Genomic DNA, 24,586 nt, shown 5'->3' with positions numbered 1-24,586 from the left:
GGGAAAGACAGAAACAGAAGAGCAGAATCTCGGCCAGAACTCATTATGCTAAGGGCAGTTATGTAAAAGATAATTGTTTGTTTTTTGTGTGCGTGCGTGTCTTTAATTTACCTGAGGGCCCAAAGACTCTTGGCCAGTGAGTACAAAAGACAGGGAGAGCAAGCAATTGCTGCATGGTTTCTAGCAACATGCTCTACTCTAATTCACAGAAACGTCCAGGTGAACGGCCTCCACAATTCCTCCTTTCCAGGTTTCCTTCACAGAGTTAGCAAGTCATACATGCAAATCAAAGCTGACCCCAAAACACTTGGTTTATCTCTGCTGTTAAAAAATATGCCAGAGGGAGAAAGACAAGAAACATGCCGCACATTCTTGAGATCTTGCAGACTCACTGTTTGCCCTTCTACCCCTAGTTTAACATCTCCATAATGATGATGATATTTTGACTACTGTTTTCTCCTCCAACACTTCAGAGTCAGCTTCTCATTTCCCTTTGTGATGGCCTCAAGAATTACCTCTGCTCCTTTACCATTTGTGGATCAAGTGTCTTTCTGACCAAAATTTTTTCTTCTTCTTGATGGGGGAATGTTTGCCTAAATCTCCTGACTTAATGAGGTCTACTTCTACTAACAAGATATAACATACAAAATATTCCCACATTAATTGTCAAATAAAGAATCTCTTATGATAAAGAACATTTCCTATGTATACTTTAGTCAAATTTTTTTTCCATATTTTAATGCAATAAATTGGAGCTAGCTTTATAGCAAGTCCTCTCATGTAAAGCCTGTATCTCCCCCAATCCACAAGCCCTATCTATGTATGAAAACTCACTATCAAACTTTCTGTTGTTTCAGTCTCACATATGAATATTTTAAACAGCTGAATTATTTGGAGTTGCAAAGGTATGCAAAATAAAAATAATATATATTATATTATAACCATACATTACAAATTGAACATACAATATTATATTTAATACACAAATTATAAGAGTGTTCTTAATAACTATAATTATTATAAAATATAATAATATGTTATATATGATATAATACTTATTGTTTTAAAAGCAGGAAAAAGGAATGGAGGCTATATGGGGGGAGTAAAAAATGGGTTTACTTTAATCTTCTATAATATAATTTAAAGGAAAATTGTAAATTTATCAAGCAAAGAATAGAGTCAAGTGTGAGCCTACTATTTTAAAGTAAGGTGACAAGTACCAGATTAACTAGAATATAATTAAAATGGTTACAGTTTAAGAATCGGAGTGGGCATGAGAGTGAGGAAGTGGGATGGAAGGATGACTTAGTTTCCATTTTATACCCTTCTGTACTATCTGGACTCAATTAAAAAGAAAAGAATGTACTTATTTTATGATTTCCAAGAAATTGAACTGAGAAAATATCATTACTGTAACTAAACTCCACACTACGCAATAACACTTACTTGTTAAGTGCCATGCTGACTTCATTGCTGACTCTATGTCTGACACTGAATTTGATTTCACCCTCATTTGTCAAAGGTCATCACCTCTGATATCCAGCACTCAGAAGGGAGATGAACCTCTCCACCACTTGGTCGTGGATACATTAGTACTTCCCTACGTGGCTTTCTATGAGAATGTAGAGGAAGACACAAGCCCATTCCAGCAGCTGTGGGTTAGTGGAAAAAGCACGGGTCAGGGATTTAGAAGTTTTGAATTCAAGTTCTGACTCTACTGTGCCACACCCAATCCATCACTTAATTTTTCCTCCATTCAGCTTCTTTTTTGTAAAGGAGGTGTTTGAGATTTGTTGAGGGAATGAATGGAGGTAACAAATAGGAGAGTATTCTGCTGTAAGTAAAGAAACAATGGTTAATATAACAGCTTGCACGTTATTTGTTTCCCATGTAACCTGCTTCTTGGCGATCCCTGCAGCTATCTGGTGCCACTTCTGACCTCTTCCATTGCCAACACCAGCCTCACAAGTAGCTTTCTCAGCCCAACCACAGAAGTGTTATTCTTTCTGTTTCTAGCATAATATAAAGGAAATGACTGCCTTTCTTTTCTTAGCCCACTTTACTCACGTTCAGAGAAAATATTTGCTCTTTATCTTGTTATGTTTTCAGTCTAAATGATTTACATTACCTAGATGAAACATTGCTACGAGGGCATGAAAGGTTAATTCCTTCCCCTTTATACAGAGACTTGGACACTGTTTTGAATTATCGACCAGGGATGGCTTTCAAGGGTCATCTAAACAGTAAGTTGTGAATTGTAGCCTCTTTGTCTGAGCCTAAAGCCTGGCTGTCTTCTTAAAAGTGGTTAAGTGGAAGTTATCGATGAGAGCTGGAGTGAGATTTGACATCAGGCTTTAATTATACCTTGAAAGGCAAGCAAAATGGAAAATTAAGGCTAATTCAATTGAACAGTTGATCACTAAGCAATAATCACCACAAAGAAATGCATTTCTCTTTCACGCAAGTGCTGCCCACATGGAAGATTGGTACCAGTAATTAGATTTATACCACTCTTCTTAAGATATTTTATTTAGATCAAGGGAGGGATGCTTTATTCAACCTATTTGAAAATATGTTTGTATGGACACACAGGCCTGGTATTTCCTTAAAATGAAAATGAGTGGGAATAGAACTCCTGCATTATTTCATCCCTCCTGAGGACATCAATCTAAGTTCCTGGTCAGCACTATTTATATTAGACAGTGCAAAACAGAGAGACACCATCAATTAAAAGCTCATATTTAGAAATACATTACCTAAGACCAGTTACCAAGCACATTAAAGGTATATTAAAATATACTTAACACATCAACATTTAGGCAAAGTGTTTTGGCTGTTTAGTCTTTGCATTTTAGTCATTAAAAAACATAAGAGTGGGCAGCTTTTATCTGGTCTCCGACATTCTCCTGCCAAATGGAGCTACTTATATCAACTACAGAAGAATTGTCTTAACACCCACAAAATTCAAGAAACTCTTTGCAAGAATGTCACAAATTGACTTGGCTGAACCATATGATATTGCCAATATTCAACTATTTTTTTACCTACAAATATGGTAGTGTCACAGAGACGCAGACACGTTATGGATCACACTTATCTAATTCTTGCATAATAAGTTATCAGCCAAGTCCTCCATGAACACTGTTCAGGGAAGCTCTTCCTGGTTGAAGAAACTCAGGGCCATTTATTTTGGGTTAGTCAAGATGAATATTATAAACCTGTGTTAATTCATGTGACTGTTCCCTTTTGCTAAAGCAATTTCAAACAAAAAAGCAATGACACTAAAGAAACGCTATCAGTAGTTATCTCTGCAGGTACAGGTCAATTTTTCTTCTTTACACTTTACCATATTTTCCAAATTTCTACAATGAACAAGTACTTTCAAATCAGAAACATGTTGTTTTTAAAAATTCAAGGGAGCCGAATTTTAAATATCCCATTAACATCTGAAGAGAGCAAGTTGTATAATAAATAAGCCTATTCCTTCAGACAAAACACCTATGAATAATTCTGGAAAATGACTTATCACCACCACCCCAATTTCTTCTCCTGTTGACAAGTAGTCAGGGTAGTTGACACTTCCAGTTTCACTTGAGCTGATTTGTGACACTTATTAGTCAACCAATTTAGGAGCACAACGTGATTTGGTGGTCTAATGTCACCTCTGGTCACATATTAACCTCATTTTGGCTTAAATGCTCCATTTAAATGGGAAACCCTATCCAGCTGGCAGGGGAATAGCACTTGCTTTAAATTGGATATTATTCTGAATTACAGTCAACTCTGTAATTCAGTGTGATGTGGCTGCTAAAAAGCCAAGGATCTTAGACTGCATTAATAAAAGTGTAATTTCTGGTTTATGGGAAGTAATCATCTTTCTATATTCTGATCGAGCCACATCTGGAGTATTATGTTCAATTACAGGTCAACATTTTAAGGACCATGGCAAATTAGAATATGACCAGAAGAGAAAATCAGAGTGGGGAGGGGTCTGAAAGCCACCATCATCTTTGAGGAACAGGCAATGGAAAGCAGACTAGGTATAAGAGATGACAAAATAGCTGTCTTCAAATATTTGAACTGTTGAGTGTAAATGCAAGATAGGATTGTTCTATCTGCATTGTTCAGAAGCAGCAAGAATTGGGTTCTCTATCAACATGAGAGGATATTAAAATGGAGCAATTGTTTATCTCCCCTTTGGCTGAGATCACAAAAGGCTGGGACCCAACCACCAGCTGACAACTATTTCAGCTCTTCCCCACTGCAGGATTTCAGAGCTCAGGGCAACGAAGAAGCTGCGGGACTAGAGCAGCATTAGTTTCAGAATTTTGACAACTGCTTGAAAATAGACATTTAACTACTGAAAAGAGACTTTTAATGACTAGTAATAACCAGAGGATGTTTGTATTTCTACAAGTTACCACAAAAAGTATAGGAGCTTCCTGAAATGTCATCCAAGTAGCAAAAGAAAAACTGGCTCCCAAGTACGGGTTGAAAGGTCAGAGGCAGGAAGGAAGAATAAAACTGTGTCATCTATATTGGTGGAATTTCATACAGTAGGTTCTCTCTCACACACACACACACACACACTCTCCATGTAAAGGCATAAAGGCATAGATTTCATATCAATATAAGAAATTTCCACCATTAGGCTGCTTATCAACAAAATGGGCTGTCTCGAAATATGGCCCCCTCACCATCAGTGAAGCTTGGGAAGACAAATGCCAGCAATAGTAAATCTCTGAGGATGCCATCCTCTCTCTCTCTCTCTATGACACAGTGAGACTCCATGCAGACGAAAGAGAGACAGGGAAGAGAGAACCTAGAGAAAGTATGAATCCCCAGGTCAATAATAGTGCTTTTTATTTTTAGAAACAGGGAAATTCTCAAGGTGCTGGAGTGTTCAGCACTCTCTGCTTATCCTGGACCCCTGGCAGTACAGATCTATTCTCTTTAGATTAGGGTGTGGTCATTCAGTACAAAGACAAGACCCTGATTCACAATGCACAAACTTGTGGATAAACGAGGTGTGACCCTAATTTGTGACAATTTAATAAATTCAATTGTATGTATGTTTTAAAATAATTAAACTTATTAACAGGCATGCTGGCCAAAATAATTTCATAATTTGATTAGTTCTATATAGTGTAGGTTGCTAATAATTAGACAGAGCCATCCAGGGATTGGATCCATTTACTGCTAACCTCTTCATTCAGTCTTTAGATTTGCTTGATCAGATTCATTTTCTAGGGTTGAACTGTGGTAGATAACAACTATCTTACTCAGAAACCCTGAACTGGAGGGAAGGGGAAAAGAATTTTACAAAGATTTTGTGTGGGTTGCATGGGAGGGAGGTAAAAAAGCAGAGAAATTGATACAGATATGGATGATTAGATTCTGATAAATGTCCCTCCTGCCAAAACTGAGTACATGCATCCAAACATCTTTATGTGTGATCTTCTGTAATCTTGCCAGATGTAGAGCTGTCACCTTAATTAGGATGTCAGGGATTTTGGCTTGAGCCCTAACAAATTAGGCCATGATGAAACAGGAATTCATTTATTCAAATTCATTCATTCAATAAATATTCATTGGGCACTTATCCTTTGGCAAGTCTGTGGCAGTTACTGGGGATAAATTCACAAGTGAAACAGATACAAACCCTCCTAACTTAGAACTTAAAGTACAAGGGCCCCACCCTTATGACCTCATTTAACCTTTATCACCTCCTCCCAGGCCCTGTCTCCAAATACAGTCAAGGTGGGGGGTTAGGCCTTCAACATATGAATTTTGGGGGAAGGGAGACAATTCACATCTTAAAAGAACAAAAGTACTCAGCTTAGAATTTTCTGAAAATGAACCCAGATAAGCAAACACTAATCAAAGCTGAAAGAAACAACTGTCATTGCCTTGCCCTGAGATACACAATGGGGCCATGAAGCTGCTCTGCTAATCCATTTGTGGCAACAAAAATAAAAGCCTCAGAGACTGAATTCAAACTTTGTTCAAATGATCCATCTTTTATTAATCATGACGTCTTTTGGATGTGAGCAGGAGGTAGATGGGGGAAGCTGGGCAAAACATCTATATGGAAACTCTTCTCCTGGTCTCTCCCTGAGGAGACCTGCCAGACCTCATTGCAAAGCCCAGGTATGCACTGTCCACCCCTGCCTCCTGCATTGTTAATCGTGATGTGAGTAACAATAGACTTTCTGTTTGATAATAAGAGCAGAGGATGAAGACACCTTCTTTTAAGCAAGATCAGTGTGTGGCAAAGCACTTCATTTCCCCAGGAGGTTGGAGTCATTAATGAGAGTAATGAACTGGGCAGCAGGCACAACTTAGAGGAAGATGATTGTCCATCTATCCACAAGTGCTGTAAAGTCATTCTGTTTTTTGGCTGGTTGAGGCTGGTGTGCATTACACTGGCAATTTACAAAGCAACAGAAAGATATTGATTAATCTGCATGGAGACAATGCAGCATTTGGAGGTCAAATCAAGACTTTGCCCAGCATGCTTTTTGGAAGGTTTCTTTTTAAGAAAATGAATGACATAAACAGTACTCCTACAACGATCAAAAGCAAAAAAGAAATTACTTCCAATCTTGTAATTATAACAAAATCAATTCAGCATCTCCTTCTCTCATCCATTTGAACAAGGAAATGTCACATGTCCTAGAACAGAGAATGGAACAAGTTTTGGAACTGGTAAGGTAAAGGACTTCTGTGCACTGGGAAATGATGTAGCAAAGGGTTGTAACATTGTACGTGCAGAGCTAAAGGGATAGTGGGGCTACTGTAGCTTAGGAGAATCATGTGGAACACTGACTTCAACTTATTTTAAACCTTGAGAAATTACTGTCCAGCAAGCAACTCTGACCTCCGTCACCACACTGCTTGTGACAGTGCTTAAGTACCTACTAGAGTGCCAGCTGTTTAGCCATATGTCCCTGGGTCACCATCATGTTGCTGCAATTCTAGAGGACTTCACCATGCTTCACTCAATATGCGCTCCACAGCGACATCAGATGGTGACAAGAAAAACAACAGAAGCATAAAATTCGATCATTGGATGATTAGATTTACTGGTTTGATTTTGTGGGTGTTTTTTTCCTTCTAGTTTTACTGACATATAATTGATAAATAACATTGTGTAAGTGTAAGGTGTACATATTGATGATTTGATACACATATATTGCAAAATGATAGCCACACTAAGGTTAGTTAACACCTCTATCGCCTCATATAATTACCATTTCTTTTTTGTGATGAGAATATTTAAAATTAAATCTCTCAGCAACTTAACAGTATTGTTAACTATAGTCATCATGCTGTAAGTTAAATCTCCAGAATTTATTCATCTTGTAACTGTACCCTTTGACCAAAATCTGCCCATTTCTCCCACCACCCCATCCCCTGCCCCTTGCAAACACCATTCTACTCTGAGTTCTGCTTTTTCAGATTTCGCATATAAATGAGACCATTACAGTATTTGTTATTCTCTGTCTGACTTTTCTCACTTTGCATAATTCCCTCAAGGTCCATCCACATTGTCACAAATGGCAGGACTGCCTTCCTTCTCATGGCTGAATATTATTCCATTGTGCAAGTGTTGTTTTCATATCCTAGGTACTGTGAGTGATGATGCAATGAATATGGGAGTGCAGATATCTCTTCGAGTTCCTGATTTCATTACCTTTGAATATATACCCATAAGTGAGATTGCTGTATCACATGGTAATTCCATTTTTAATTTTTTGAGGAACCTCCATATGTTTTCTGTAGTGGCCATTTACATTCCCACCAGCAATGCAAAAGTGTTCCTTTTATCCACAGCCTTGTCAACACTTGTTATCTCTTGTCTTTTTGATAACAGCCATTCTAACAGGTGTGAGGTGATATCTCATTGTGCTTTCAATTTGCATTTCCTTGATGATTAGTGAGGTTGAGCCCCTTTTCATGTACCTGTTCAAAGTCTGTACATATGGTATTTTTTTGCCATTTCAACCATGTTCTATGAGTTCATTCTTTCCCATCCTTTAGGTAAAACCTCAGGTCAGAAACAGTTTTTAAAAGTCTTTCCAGTCTTAAGATTTATCTTGTTTCTGTAATTAACAATTTCCATCCAGTATAATCTCAGAACTCTAGATTCTTGTCCCACTTAAAGCTTCTTCCTTCCCTGGCTTTCATCTGCCCTAGACTGGAAGCTGCAATGGAGAAGATGGGTCTGGCCACCCTCTTCCCTGTTCCTCTCTCCACCTCCTCTTCCACTACCTAACTGCTGCTGCTCTGATCGCTTTAGGCTGGGGTGAAGGAAGGAGGAAAGAAAAGAGCAGACAGAATATACTTGATCAAAGCAATAATGATCTGGGGTTAGTGTTATCTGCTGGGATACCATGTGTTAAAATGTGTAAAAAGTGGATTCTTCCTCTTTTGGAGCACTTAGGTGGATTCCTTAGGGATCCCTTGCTGGGATTTTGACTGAAGCTACTTGGTGAGAACAAGAATTCCTATCTGGATGCCACTTAGGACCTCCAAACAGTCCCTAGTCTTCCATCTGGCCTCCATACATTGGGGTGTTATCTCCACCTCAAGGAAACTTTCTTATATGGTATTCCTTTTCCGATGAACCCAGACCTGCTTCCTTCTTTAGCACCCATATTTGGACCTTGGGAAATTTGTATGCAAATTTGTCCTTCTTTTAGTTGATGAAGTTTAGTTGAAGAGGAACTTGCTCCTCATGCATTCCTCCTTTTGTTGTTGTTATTGTTGCAAATTCAAACTAGAGTGTCCTTTGTAGATTTCTCCTTAGGAAAGCACGGACCTACACCTTGTGATCTAGTCCTATATTCACTTGCAAAGTACTGCTAGAGAAAATCACATATAGCCATGCAGGCTGATACTGCTAGAGTTGCCTTTGTGTGTTAGCCAAACGTGAGACATAGAACTACATGACAAGTGCTCTGTGCAAGTTCTCCGGAGATTAAAGTGTTAGGATCAAGCAAACTTAAATCTGAATCCTATCTCTACCATTTCCTAACTGACATTTTATGTCACTGGCTCTTTAAGACTAAGCTTTAGTTTCCTATTCCTTATTTCCTAAAGAAACTGCTTTGAAATTTTTGAGATAAATGTAATTACTTATTTTCTTTCTTTTTTTCTTTTTTCTAAACAGGCAATAAGATTTAAGACTGTATCTCTGGCGGTGTTAACTGTCAGCTGCATTACTAACCAGATGTGTTATCTTATGTGTCTTCAGGGATGTGAATGATGAAAAGACCGTATTTTTTTTTCATTTTCTCTTTATGTGTCATATCCATTTAATCAGATATTTTAGAAGTTTTTATTTCAATGTTTTTTCAACAAAATACTGATGTATCAATTTAACTTTGCATTCCAATTTAATGATTTCTGCCTTTACCATATCCTCCTGTTTTCTTTAGGCAAGTTTGCTATGTTTTACATAACTTCTTTTTTTTTTTTTTTTTTTTTTGCGGTACGCGGGCCTCTCACTGTTGTGGCCTCTCCCGTCACGGAGCACAGGCTCCGGACATGCAGGCTCAGTGGCCATGGCTCACGGGCCTAACCGCTCCGCGGCATGTGGGATCTTCCCGGACCGGGGCACAAACCCGCGTACCCTGCATCGGCAGGCGGACTCTCAACCACTGCTCCACCAGGGAAGCCCTTACATAACTTCTTGAATGAAGCATTTTAATCACTTCTATCAGTGTTTATTTTCAAATAATGAAAACATTTAAAGCTACGCATTTTTTTCTCTTCACCATGTTGGTCACATCTCATAAATTTTAATGTGTAGAATTTAAATTTAATTATTTTCTAAAATTATGTATTTCTAAATTTAATTTCTTTTTGTCCCAATAGTTATTTAAAATTATGTTTGTTTTATTTTAAAAGATTCATTTTCAGTGTTTTATTAGTTTAAACTTCTTTTTGTTTATTTCTAATTTAAAAATTAAAAAAATATCTTTACATATCTTAGTGGCCTAGAATATGATCAATTTTGAAATGTTTACAGAATTTTAAGAAAAATACGTAGTCTCAACTAGGTACAAGTGTGTGTGTGTACGTGTGTATGTGAGTGTGTTGATACAAAATTGTTATTCAGTTTTTTAACTCCATTAAAATCTTCATTAATAATTATGCTAGAATCAATTACTCTTTGTATTTCTATTTTTGCTTTCGAATTATTGATGCTATGTTGCATGATAAACTACTATTCCATATCTATTATGAATTATATCTTTTATTTTAAATTTTACTCCTTAATGTTCTAAACCCAAGTAAATTTTGTTTAATTATGCTTTGCTTTAAGAATACAATTGTCCCTTGGCATCCGTGGGGGATTGGGTCCAGGACCTCCCTCAGATACCAAAATCCACAGATGCTCAAATCCCTCCTATAATATAGTGTAGTATTTGCATATAACCTACCCACATCCACCAGTATACTTTAAATCATCTCTAGGTTACTTATAATACCTAATACAATGTAAATGTTATGGAAATAGTTGTAAATACAATGTAAATGCTTTGTAAATAGTTGCCAGTGGATGACAAATTCGGATTCAAGTTTTCCTTTTAGGAATTTTTGGGAATTTTTTTTCCTGAATATTTTCAATCCACAGTGGATGCGGATGCAGATGCGGAACCCATGGATACAGAGGGCCAACTGTATATCAATTTAACATCACACGTTTAAATTTTGCTTTCAGCCAAGTCTGGGTCTTTGTTTTTTTACCAAGGTAATTTAAACTGTTTATAATATTTTTATATGATAATTTTTAAAACTTTTCTTTAAAATATAATTTTCACTTTTTTCTTTCTTTTCCCTCTCTTTCACCAAATGCCTGCCTCCATTTATCCTTAGTAATTTGAAAGCTATAAATCTTAATCTATTTCTGGTTACTTTCAAGGTTTTCAAAATAGAACCTTATCCTATATAAAGATAATTAATAAAGTTAAAAATAATTGCCCCCTATATAAAATGAGGAATTTACTAATTTTTATTTCTCTCTACAAACTTTCCTTCCATTTCATGATCTGCATTAAAATAAACAAAATCTGGAGTTAGAATCAAATTATACCTTCAGATTACTTCTCCATACATATGTGTTCTTTTTAGACTAATTTTAAAATTAAAACTATATTTATAATTTTTAGTCATATTTAACTGGTTTTACTCCTAACTGGACAATATTTTATACTAACACCTCTTTTGTTCCTAAATTCTCAGTGTTGATTTTTTTCCTGGTCAACTGTCTCTCATCTATACATTATTATTTAATAAATCATTCATGGGTGGTATCGGGTATGCCCACCTGCCTCTGCCTCTACCAATTTCTAAGCATCTTTCTCTCACCCTTAACATGAACAGCCGCTTGGCTTGGTACAAAATCTTGGAATTGGTATTGATGCTAGAGAAAAGAGTGCATTCTGGCATTGTAGAAAGTATTTTCTTTGCGTTAGAAAGATAGCTGCCCATTTTTCTAGATAGGGTGAACAAAAGACCTTGCCTTTTAAATTCCAGGAATAGGCAGTATATAATTGATGAAAGATCTCCTTATTGTCTTTCAAGATAGCAGCTATGCAGCAGATGCCACCAATGTTTTGTCAGTTCTATTCCGTAGACCTGGTTATAAGTGGACATCTCTACTTGCAGTAGGTTAACTGTCACTAAGAGTTGGAATAGTGTTGCAAATTTTCTTCTCCTTTTTCCATGTATCTTTAAGGGTGTTCCCTTAGAATTTTAGAGCCACTGCACCAATAGTTGCTAACTTGGTGCTATTTTTCAAGACACAGTTTTAGCCATCTTTGAATTCAAGTTGTCTAGCGGAGTACCTGAAGCTTCACCACCCCTACCCCTCTTTAAGCTTGCATACGATAAGAAAGCACATAGAGTCCTAGGCCTGAGTCAAGTGGGGAAAACATCCAACTATTAGATAACTAAAATTAGGAATGCTTACTGGTCAATCCAAACCAGAATCTTTGAGTTGGAGTAAAAGTCAGGAGCTTGAAAGAGTAAAAATAAACTTTAAGATCATAGGAGCTGCTACATGTTCAAAGGAAATTAGAATGAAAAGTGGATAGGAAACTGAATTTAATTAAGAGTAGGTTAGAAATAAGCAAGTTCCAGAATTATTACCACAAAAGTAATTGGAGTGACATCATCTTAGCTTCATTAGTCAGTAGGTATATGGTGAGTAGTATTTTCAGGTGCAGAGTTAGAGAGAAATACTTGGCCTAGAGTAGTGTTCCAGTGTCTTCAAAAAGCAGAGCCTGAGATGAGGGTACCTGTGCCAGTTATTTATTAAGAAAGCAGTCCCAAGAGGTATCAGTGAGGAAGCGGGACAAAGGCCAGGGAGAAAAGCCAAGAAGTAATAAAATTTGGGGTAATTTCCAGAACCACCCTAATTCTACAGGAAGATCTGAACATAAGTGATATCACAGAATTTGTCCTGCCTCAAGACAAGGATATGGACTCTCAGACCTGCCATCGGACAGTCATTTGGCTACAGGCTGCCATTGAGCGGTTGTAAATGTTGAATGAATGACCAGCGAGAAAAGTTTCAGGACCCCAGGCAGCATGCAGTGTGGTTAAAAGGGAACAGTCAATGTTTGGCAGATTAAAAAAAAAAAAAAAAGTGAAGGAAAAAAAAAAAAGATAATGAATAAAAGAAGAGGTACAAAAATAAACCTTATCTTTCTCAAAATTATGCCAGATTGACAAACTGACTTACACTTTCAGTAGAAACACTTAATATGCTGATTTCTTCCCTAACTCAAAAACCTGTCCTTGATTCTTAGAATTTATTTAAAACGATATTAATGTCCTTGTAAGGGGTCTTCTCAGATCAAATCTACTTACTCTGCAAGTTTTCTCTTCCTTTTTCATGTCTTTTCTTACAGGCTACCCAATCAAAGCACATTCTACATTGATAGATAAATTTTCTCTCTACTTAGGGCTTTGCATCACCAAATCAGTGCAAGCTGGAATAGATCATGATTTTCAGTCATTCACTTATTCACTAATTCAGTGACAAATATTAACTGAGTCCCTCCTGTGAGACAAAGACTAGGAATATAACAGTGAATGAGGCTTGCTCTTTCTCTTAAATTGCTTATAGTAGCGACACCCTCTTCAACAAGTTTATTTTGTGAACTTCTTCAAAAAAGCTTAATAAGCACGTACTAGGTTGAGACTGGGAAATACAAAATCAATCCATCATGGATATGGCTCTTTAGGTTGTTATAGATTATTTGGAAGTCTGAGAGTGGTAGCTAAGAAGCATTAGACAGTCTCAGCTCAATCTCTGACTAATAGATAAGTTGATAATAAAAAGAAATGGGATGGTAAAGTTAATATTTTTCGACCATCTACTACTATGCCAGGTTGTGTTAAAAAAGAACCCTTTACATATGTCACTTAGTATTAAAAACCTGTGAATTGCATTATTTTTATCCACATTCAGTAAATAAGCTCACAAAAGCTGAAAAGAAAAGTCATTTGCCCAATTTTATTCTGTAAGTGGCTGAAACTGTCTTCAACCTGGGGTATTTTGCCACATCCTATGTTCTTTCTATTACACCATGTTGTACATTGGAGACTATTTGAAATAATACCCTCCCCCATGGTAATTTTAAAAAATGAATCCTTCTGTTAAAGAGTTCTGTACAACTTTTGGATGGAACAAAAAGAAGTACAGAAAAGGAATTTATAAATGAGATAATTATGGGATTGTTCTTAAACAGAAAGGCTGGGATAAAAGAAAACAAATACCACTAAGAAAACAGTTCGGGAATAAAGAAAAAATCTTCAGTGTTTTCCCTCCACTCCTGATGAGCATCCAGTCTTGAGTATTTGAAACTCCACCAAAGCCCTGAAATTTCTGAAGTTCAACCACTACTAATGATTAGTCGGGCTAATAAATATAAGGTCTGGGTTATCACACCCCCACCATGTGTGGGAGAAAAATCAATAATATCAGCTTCATATTAAATGAAAGCCCTTTGCCTCTCAAACACAGCCTAAGGGTGAATGTATTTATGAACTGCTAGTGTGGTGAACTCAGTGTTGGTCCAGGGGTCACCAGACTCAAGATATTCCAGAAATACCACATTGTTTATCACTTTCTACTATATATACTCTACCTAGGTCATACAGGAAAGAATATCAGCAACAAACAGTCCAGCCACCCTTCATGTAGGAAGAGGTCAGAATATGTGCCCTTGGAGTTGCTGAATTTCACATACGCACGCTTGAGCTCATCAAACAACACTATTGAGCAACTAATGTATGCTCGGTACATATGCTTGGTATGTGCTAGGTACTGTGGGAGACACCATGATATATCCTTTACAGACTTTTAATACAATTAGGAAGATCAGTGTAAATATCAAGATCCCAGATTTTTTCCAAGATAGGTACAGTTCATAGCATTTTGCCCCACGGATGAACAATGGGTCCTCATTTTTGGTTCAGAATATATGAGCAGCATAGAAATTATATACACACACAAACACACACACATATATGAAACCAACCAAGTATTCAAGCTGCACAAGGTATGTTTGTGACAAGTGGCCCTACCTCTTAAATAGCTCTTGAATCCATCCATTTCTCTCCATTTCAATTACCAGAATTCACTCCTGGCCATCACAAATTATTTCACTTGGATTGCAGTAACATTTTTCTCATCTCAAAACCATTTTTTAACTCTGCAGAAAGATCTTCTAACAATGGCAGTCTATGCTGGAAAGATGTTCCCTTGCCTTTAGGATAAGTTCCAATTTTACAATATATTTTACAAAACCACCCAAGAGTCCCACCACAGCCTACCTGTTTAGCCTTACCTGGTGGGGAATCCACCTTTCACTCCAGCCTGTCTGAACTCCTTCAGCTCTTTCATCACTGTTCTTTCTGTCACATCTTAGTACATGCTGCTCCCTCTTACTGGAACTGTCACCCTTCCCTCCCCTGTCCCTGACATACATTTTTTAGATAACACAGACTTTTTCTAGATAACTTCCACTCATCCATCAGATCTCACCTTGAATATCACTTTCTCAAGGAGGTCTTCTCTGTTTTCTATGTTACATTAAACTACCTGCAGTGTGCTTCCATAATATTCACCCCTTTTCCTGTCAAAACTATTGTCCTACTTTATTGTTATTATTTGTTAATACTGTTTTCTCTCCATGGGCTAAGAATCATGCCTGTTTTATTCAACACTATATTAACAGCACAGTGCCTGGCACATTTTAGGAACTCGTTCATTAAATGTGTTGACAAGTGTAGGATGTATTCAAACTACGAAATGACTAGCTTGGTAAGGGCACCACCTCTTTGATACATGGGAGCATCACAGTTGAAATCAGCCCTGAACATGTGACCATAAGGAGTTATGGCTACAACATTGCAGTTTAGAGCAGTCAGGAACGATTTTATGTATAACAAAAAGTACTTCTGTTATAAGAGATCTGCATATGAACATGAAGAGTGTGGGCCCTTTTCTGTAAGTCATTGGCATGAGGTGTTGCGAGGGTCAGTGTAGGGGAGCATTTGAGTGAGTGAAGGACTGAATGCATGATGCTCTGGATGCAGAAGTACTATCTGGAGAGTGGCAAGGAGTCCATGCCATGGTGAACTGTTCTGAGTAACGGACACACTTCCAGGAAAGAAGCCCAAGCATCTTTTCCCTCTGTCCTGTAGGTAAGCATCTGACCAACTGGAACACACCTGCATCCCCCATCCAATCACCTCCTCAATGCTCACCAATATACACTGGATATCTAGCCAAGCCCTTGACTATTAACACTGAAAAAATTTGAAAACATAGTTTGCACCTAATTTGTCCTGGGATTGAAGCAGCTGGTACACTTTGCTGAAGTCTTATGGAAATGTGTTTTTCTCTGGGAGTTTCATTGACTGAACTGGCTGTAATAACACCATTGCTTGAGGTGGAAGAGAAATGGAACATGAGTCTTCAGGGAATTGAGAAGGAGGAGACACCAACATTCAAAATGAAAGTTTCCTCCTTAATACTTAGTTATGTCTTGATGGAGTGAACCATGGGTGAACTTATTTACTCTTTTTTAATGAGAGAGACAGAAACTGACCCAGGACATCAAATGTTACTGTAAGGGTTAAATAAAGGGCTCGTTATGGAATTACAAAGTTTACTTGATTATAAAAATCTATACACCTTTAGCACTTTCAGTATAAATAGAGAAAACAGTGCTTCTCTCAGTATTCATACATTATGTCTCTTTGCAGATGCTAAAGTGAATTTGACATAACGGTAAGTACTTCTAAGGATCTATATTGCTGGGAGCTTTTTCTCACAAGAGATTGATTTCCTAGCACCATCAGCAGAAGGCCTACAAACACATTCCTCTTTTGTTTATCATCCTATAGGCGTGGGATACTGTGTTTCACACCATCTGAAGACATTAAGCAAACTTTCAGATGTTTAACTGGAAAAGTTAATGAATTATTTTGTTCTTCATTATGAAATGACTCATCTTGCTAAATAACTAGTCAATAAAAAAAAAGTTCAGTTTGAGGGAGCTGGAGAATGAGAATAATGAAGATAACTATATTGTACCAACAACAGTCCACTGAGGAAAACAGCACTTCCCAAAAAGAATTTGAGTAGAGGGACTTTGGTACTGGGGACCAGTTCCCAAAGAGCTAGGAGGCCTAGAAAGCCTCATGGTGAAGCAAGTGACAGAACAGCAACATCAGAAACCCCTTATCAGCCCTAGGGATGGAGAAACAAATGAGGAAATGTAGTTACCTGAACCAGTGAGTTGAGGCCACCCAGAGGGTACTGGAACCATAGCAAGAGCTACCCAGTTGGAGCTGCAATCATGGAGGAGATGACAGCTACCTGGAGTAGAGAAAGATAGGCATACAAACACCTGCTCCTTCCTTCCTCCAATATCCCACACCTCTGGGTGCATTACGGTAAATCTCCAATGGAAGCCAACAGACCTTGGAGCCTGGGAAATCTAACTAGCATAGCCCAGTACCTTGTAATACAAAGCAGAGTGGGGAAGTGGTGGGAAATGAATCTTATAGCAAACAAGCAGATAATCTGAACACCACAGAAGAAGAGTATATGAGAAGGCAGCATCATGCTGGGAATTCAAAGGTGGGCCCAAGATAGGCTGTGACTAAGGGGGGTTGACCATAAGTCCAAGTGAAAGCTTGAAGTCAGGCCACTGATAGCACTGTCACTTTTGGTGGTTCACAGAGATTGGAGGAGGAAGGAGAAAAAGAGAGAAAGAGCTGGGAATACGAGGAGAGACCCATACCATATGGGTCATGGGTTCCAAAATTAATTGGAATATACCCAGACAATCAGGTGTATTAAGAGGAAGAACTTGGTCCATTAAAGTCTTTTAACTAGAGCAGTGGCATAAACAGAGCTGTGTCTTGGAAGGACTGATCTGATGGCATCACGTCTCCAGGAACCGAAGGGCCAGGGCTTGTTCCAGGGATAACAGCTCTAGGATTTGTCCTTTTGAGGACATATACCACTTCAGCTACTCAGAGAAGAGAACTCAGATCTCTTGCTAGTAGTGGTAAGAAGTCGTGGCTTTGGTGTAATTCTTCTTTCCAGATATTTGGACCCAAATTAAGTCCAATTCTAAAACTACCAGATTGGATCTTATGGGCTCCTATCAGTCAATTCCAGAACCATCATACACTCTGAGGGTGTTCCACATGGTAGGAGGCAGTTCTCTACATGCCAGGCTCTGGTTTCTCTGTATCAGAGAGCTTGTAGATTTAGCTCTTATTCTCCACGGCATCTTAGCAAAAGGGAATAAGAAACAGCACCACAAACTTCTACTATCAGACCTTGAAATATAACTCGAATTTATGCCCAGCGGTACGCTGTCTCAGAGTTCAGCTCCTAACTTGGTCCTAAACCTGGGAGATTTTTATTGTGTTTATATTAGCATAAATTTAAGAAAACATGTCTTTCTCCCTAGGGTGTTTGTATAACAAGCTTTATATCCAATTATGGCATAATGAGTTTTATACTCTGAGGAATTTTCAGGGAAGAAAAAAGAAATGTTTTTGGAGTCCAAGGCTTTTAATATATAAGACTAGCTCCTTCTACAATTTCTAGGATGAGATTGCAGACCACTTACTGACTTGAATTTTATATTCTCAACTGACATTATAACAATAATATTATATTCGTCCACTAAATTTTCATTCTCCACTTTAAATTTACAATATAAAGAAAAATGCAGAAGAATATTCAAATGAAAATATTTTTTCTTGAAGACCAACTGTTTTATAACCTTGGAAACTTCAAACAATTTGCTTTAAGGGTGTGAAAAACTTTGGTGGAAGCAGCTGATTTGCTGAAAGCCACTGTAGGCTTTTATAATGGTCTGAATTCATTTCAAATAAAATAAAAGGAAGGAAAATCCAAATAAGAGGAAGAATTTAAATAATAAGTTCAGTGATCTTGCATGGCATTCCAAGATTTTAAGCAAGCATATTATAAGTTAGAACAGATTTTGTGTTTTAATGAACACCATCCCGCACAAAGAAATGCACACATCAGACAGACTTAGCTTCATAATGGAAGTGCTCTCTTGACTTATCAGAATCTGTCCAGCTTTGGGGTTCTCAATGTGTTTCGTATATACAAGCTATCACCCAATTGAATGACTCTTTCTCATGGTAACACAAGAATTCTTGGAGTGAAACTGGGTGAAGTAGCTCACATATGTGTATATATAGGTATTACCCATTATTAATAGTGTCCTATTCTACAAGGAATATAATTTATTTGCTTTGCCTATAAGAAATCTCACCAATGGTAACTCTGTATTTGGACTAACTAAGTTCCTTAAAAACTTTTCCTCTTCCTTCTTCCCTTTTTCTTTCCTCTCTTTCTTCCTTTCTCCTCCTTTCCTTCTTCCATTATTTTTATTTATATACTTGTCCTTGTTCTAAAACATATAAGGTAGATTCATAAATACATATCATATTCAGTAATATATACTGTTTCAATAATAACACTGAAATAAGTGGATGAGGTATGAAAACAAAAGGGAAATGACAGTAAAAGAGAAGTAATAAAAATAAATATGCAAAAGGCACATTGTAAAATTTCATTTATTTACTAAAAGGTGGTCATGAATTTGACTCTGGATTTACTAGGCATCTGTACAAGGAATGAATCAACACCAGTTCTGAATAAAAAGGAAAACACAAAAAGAAATTTGTCTCATTGATTCTTATAAGAAGGATGTCGAGTTGTGTAATGAACAAATCATTCTTACAACAAATGGAGTGACTCGTCTCATTAAATTGTTTTTGATGACATTTCTCAACCTAGGCTAGTGACATAATACCAAAGACTTGTCCTGAAAAGAGCAATTCTATAGGGATATTTAAATTCTTAGGAGTATTATCTTTAACTTAAGTAGAACAAAAACTTTCCCAGAACTATATTAGTACATGGTACTAGAAGTTGTTCTGTGAATGGATATTAAATGGTAACAAAGTGAAAGATGAATGGTTGGAGACAAGGTCAGTTCTTTTATTACTTGTCGAATGTATTCAAGTAAGTCCTCAAAATTTGAATGTCTCATAATTGCATATCAAGAATTTCAATGCTTTTGCAGACTGTTTATTTTCAAAGAGACGTAACCTGACAGTTTGCAACTAAAATCTAGATACTTTCATTAGTTTTAAGTGGATTTATACTGCTCTCCTTATTCACACTTACATCTCAAAGGTAAATATGTACACAGTCCAGGAGGAACTGTTAGCTACACTATGGATGTATTATCCATTTCTCATCTAAAAAATGCATACCATGAACACAAATAAGAGTAAAATAATTAGACAAATATCAACATCTAAATTAAGATCCACTAGCTCATTCCAGCTCTGTTGCATTGAAATTGCTCCCCTTTCAAGTATCAATGATTTCTTTAAATTCTTCTACAAAAAACCTGACATCTCAGATAAGAAAGCAAATAATATTAGTAATATAAAAGTAATACTTGCAAACTATTGTGTAGCACCTACTATATACTAAGCACTATCCTAAAAGATTTACATCTATTAACTGCTTTAAATCTTACCACAGCCTATGAGACACATATTATTATAATGCCGATTTTACAGATGAGGAAACTGAACCACAAAGTGGTTAAATAAATTGCCCAAGGTCACATAGCTGTTAAGGGAAAAACTGGTATATACCAAAGAAAAGGTGAATGTAGTGTGTTCATGACCAATGTTGTTACTTACTTATAACACAAAATTTGTCAAAATATTTCTGTCCAGTGGCCACACTAATACTTAGCTATGACAAAAATGCTATAGGTGGGACTTCCCTGGTGGTCTAGTGGTTAAGACTTCACCTTCCAATGCAGGGGGTGCAGGTTCGATCCCTACTTGGGGAGCTAGGATCCCACATTCCTCATGGACAAAAAGCCAAAACATAAAACAGAAGCAATATTGTAACAAATTCAATAAAGACTTTTTAAAAAAATGGTCCACATCAAAAAAAATCTTTAAAAAAGTGCTATAGGTAATTATAAAACATTTGAACTGATTTTGATAAGTATTTAAAAACACCCAAATTAGTATTACCCTTATTCTAATGTTACTGAGAGATTTTTCAGAAATGATTAATCTACATCTAGTTTATTCTACAAAACATTACTTTTACTCATATGATTTTATTTTACCAAAAATTATAACACAACTTTATTACCCATGCCATTTATTAATCTTTTCTTTAAACAATTTATGACTATTTGCAAAAATATAGTCTATCTTCAAATAAGTAAAGGTTGGCAATCATCAATACCACCAAAAATAATAGTGCCATGTTTCATTCATCAGATATTTACATGGCACTTGGGGTGTGACAAGCACCATGGACAGTGCTGGGGATACTGAAATTAATAATGAATAATGACTGCCTAAAGTCATTATGTATTACCACCTCCTTAAATTCAAAAAGCTCTTATTTTATAGGTCTCAGCAGGCCTAGATGATTACTGCATATAGTGTAAATGATACAAAAGCAATAAAAGCATGGAAATATTGTGGGAGGTTAGTCACTTAAAGTGAAGGACACATCAGGAAACATTTCCCAAAGATATTTCCAGAGCTGAATTTTGAATGATGCATAGGATCTGGTCAAGCCAAGGCAAGGAAATCAGTTCACTTAATGGGGATACCTCAGTTGCAATATGCATGGAGGCAAAAGATATCTTGATGCTTTTAGGGAATCCTAAAGAATTAGGGCACAGGACAGAGTGCTGAGATGATGACAGAGAAGCAGAGAACGGACTGTTCACAGAGGATCTTGGGAGAGAAGTTTCAGCTTCTGAACCTTGGAGAGAATGAGGCACTACCCTAAAGTTGTAGGCAGAGCAATGACATAAAGAGGCTTGCATTCTAGAGTAGCAACTCTGGCAGTAGGATGGGAAAAAAAGAAAGATGTGGGGAAACAGGACTGGAAAATGGGAGAAGTGTTTGGAGGCTATGAAGGCAATCCAGCAGGAAATGATGAGGGTGATTCTGAAGCCATTTCAGAAAGAACTACTAAGAATGCATTGAGAAATGGCAGCCTTACCAAGGAATGTGTAGAGCTCCCCTGAAGAGTGCTTCAAAGAATCTGGAACTCATTTAGAAATGTGCACAGGCATTTTTGCATGTGTGGCAAGGACGATTTTCCAAACAATAGTCCTCAAATAGAAAATTCATTCCTTGGAATGTGCTTGATACTTATCACCACAGAGATCACTTTCTCTAAACCCTTCAAGAAAGAAGCTGCTTCATCCTGAAAATCCCTTTATAAGCTCTTCTATTTCTTAAGAAGACACATAGAGCCCCAGAGGTCGACAGACTGGGATGTTCTCTTTTATCTTTATCCAGAGTTCTACTGAGTGGCACCTGAGATCGACCCTAGAGTAGGGGCAAGAACTGAGTTCAGTTGATATCTGCCCCACCCCACAGGACCATTCCAGTCAACCTGCAGCAGAAACGTACACTGCAAATGTGCTCAGTACTGAGATCCCTTGCTTCCCAGCGCCAGTGTTCCTCCAGCAGCCTTGGAGACTCATTAGCATTCACATCTTTCCCAGCCTCATTATCTCGCCCAGATGTTTCGTGACTGCCCCTTTAAAGCAGCTCTGTCTATATTTTATTTAGATTTGTTTGGCAATATTGACGCTTAATGAATAAATGCACTAAACTGTCAGTACTGGAGACTAATTAAATCTATGTATCAGCCTGAGAAGCTGATTGAAAAATTTGCAGTAACTTAACTGGGTTTAAATAAACACTTTAGTGTAGTGCTTTAATTACACTTTAGCTTGTAATGTAATTTTTGGCTGTTTAAACTATGATTTAGGCTGAGCTAATTACAAATGATTTTCTACTCTGTAATTAATAATAACAAAATTGTAATTAGACAGCTGCTCTGGATCAGGGCGACAGTTTGCATGTGCTGGCTCATGATGTTCGGTCTGGCAGAGACACAAGACACACTTGGGGACTGGGACAGCCTACCTTTCCCAGGTTCATTGTTAAAGACCAAGGCTGGAGAATCTTGGTGAACTTCATAATCCCAGCTGATGCCAGGGCAAGGGGTCTCTAATTTGTCAGACTGTGTCCACAGACACTCTCTGCTTTAAAACTTCACTTCTGACAAAAGCACTGATGATACCTCATCTCCTTTACTTCCTACGGTAGCTTCCAACTCATTCATCTTTGTTTTCTGTCAGAGACTAAATCAGGTGATGCTAGTCTGTTTTTCTAAGCCAGTTTATTATAGTAATAATTACGTTCATATCTTAGATTTTGTTCTGTTTATATATGCTGCATAACAAACCATCTCCAACTTAGGTCATAAGACAATAACCATCTTATTATGGTCAATGACTCTATGGGTCAGAATTTCACCAGGGCCAGGGCATGACTTGTCTCTGCTCCATGATGTCTGGGGCCTCAGCTGAGAAGACTAGAATGACTGATGGAGGATAGGATAGGAATCACTTGAAGGTATCTTAATTCCACACCTACCCAGGGCCTCTCCATGTGATCAGTGCTTCCTCAAAATATGGCAGCCTCAGGGTAGCTGGACTTCCTACAGGGTAGCTCAGGGCTCTCATGACTATGTCCCAGAAGACAAGGCAGAATCTGCATTACCTCTCATGACCTAGCATTGGAAGTCACACAGCGTTACATGTGTTGCATACCCTATTGGTTGAAGTAGTCTCAAACCAGCCAGTTTCAAGGGGAGGGGATACAGATCCCCATCTCTTGATGCGAGAGTAGTAAGATCACATTGTCACAGATGATGTGGGATGGGAAATGCTACATAGCCATCTTTAGAAAAAGCCAACAGCCATAGATTTGCTGTGTTTACAGTTTTTGAAATGTATTTGTTACATAATTGGAAATTTAAGATGCATTGATATAGGCAGGACAGTAAATACTACCTGCACTTCACAAACTGAGGCCTGTGAAAGGTAAATAATTAGTATTCGGCTTTCAGGTATGTGGTCTGTGTGGGATAAGAACCAAAATCTGACTGCTGACCTGAGTCATGTAAAAAGAAAGCTCTAGATTCTTAGTCTCTAATCTTAATCTGAGTAATTTACCTCAATCCATTTGCCTCATCTGATGCACTTCTGCTTCCAGACCTCCAGCTCTTTTCCTTACCACTTCCTGCTCCACTTTTGTCCCTCTTTCATGTTCCCCTTCTTGCATGTGCTACTCCATGATTCCATTAGACTCATAAACATGACGGCCTTGTTCAAATGTCAATTAAGGTGACAAAATTAATTTGACAAGTGATTCTTAGCAAATTTATTCTGGGAATTGGGAACCTCATATATCAAATAAACCAGAATAAAACTTCTAAACCTCTCTGCCTTGCCCCTTCCCTTCTAATCTCTCTATTATAAACACACACACACACACACACACACACACACACACACACTCACACACACACACACACAACTCCTATAAGTGAGACCTGAAGTTCTTGAAAAGGAGACCCATCTTTTCACAAAGTAATGGTACTCAGTTGGGGGTAACAGAAGAAGCCTATTCACTGTCTAACAGGTCTCAGTATTAACATGCATACAAGTGTGAATAATTGAAGACTATATATAATTAAGTACCAAAATGCAGAGGAGGGACCTTCAAGATGGCAGAGGAGTAAGACGTGGAGATCACCTTCCTCCTCACAAATACATTAAAATTACATCTACATGTGGAACAACTCCTACAGAGCACCTACTGAATGCTGGCAGAAGACCTCAAACTTCCCAAAAGGCAAGAAACTCCCCACGTACCTGGGTAGGGCAAATGAGAAAACAGAGACAAAAGAATAGGGATGGGACCTGCACCACTGGGAGGGAGCTGTGAAGGAGGAAAAGTTTCCACACACTAGGAAGCCCCTGCACTGGTGAAGATGGGGGGGAGTTGGGGGGAAGCTTCGGGGTCACAGAGGAGAGCACAGTAACAGGGGTGCAGAGGGCAAAGCGGAGAGAATCCTGAA

Source organism: Kogia breviceps, chromosome 8 (genome assembly GCF_026419965.1).
Source record: "Kogia breviceps isolate mKogBre1 chromosome 8, mKogBre1 haplotype 1, whole genome shotgun sequence".
Lineage (NCBI taxonomy): Eukaryota > Metazoa > Chordata > Mammalia > Artiodactyla > Physeteridae > Kogia > Kogia breviceps.
This window is presented reverse-complemented; position numbering follows the sequence as displayed.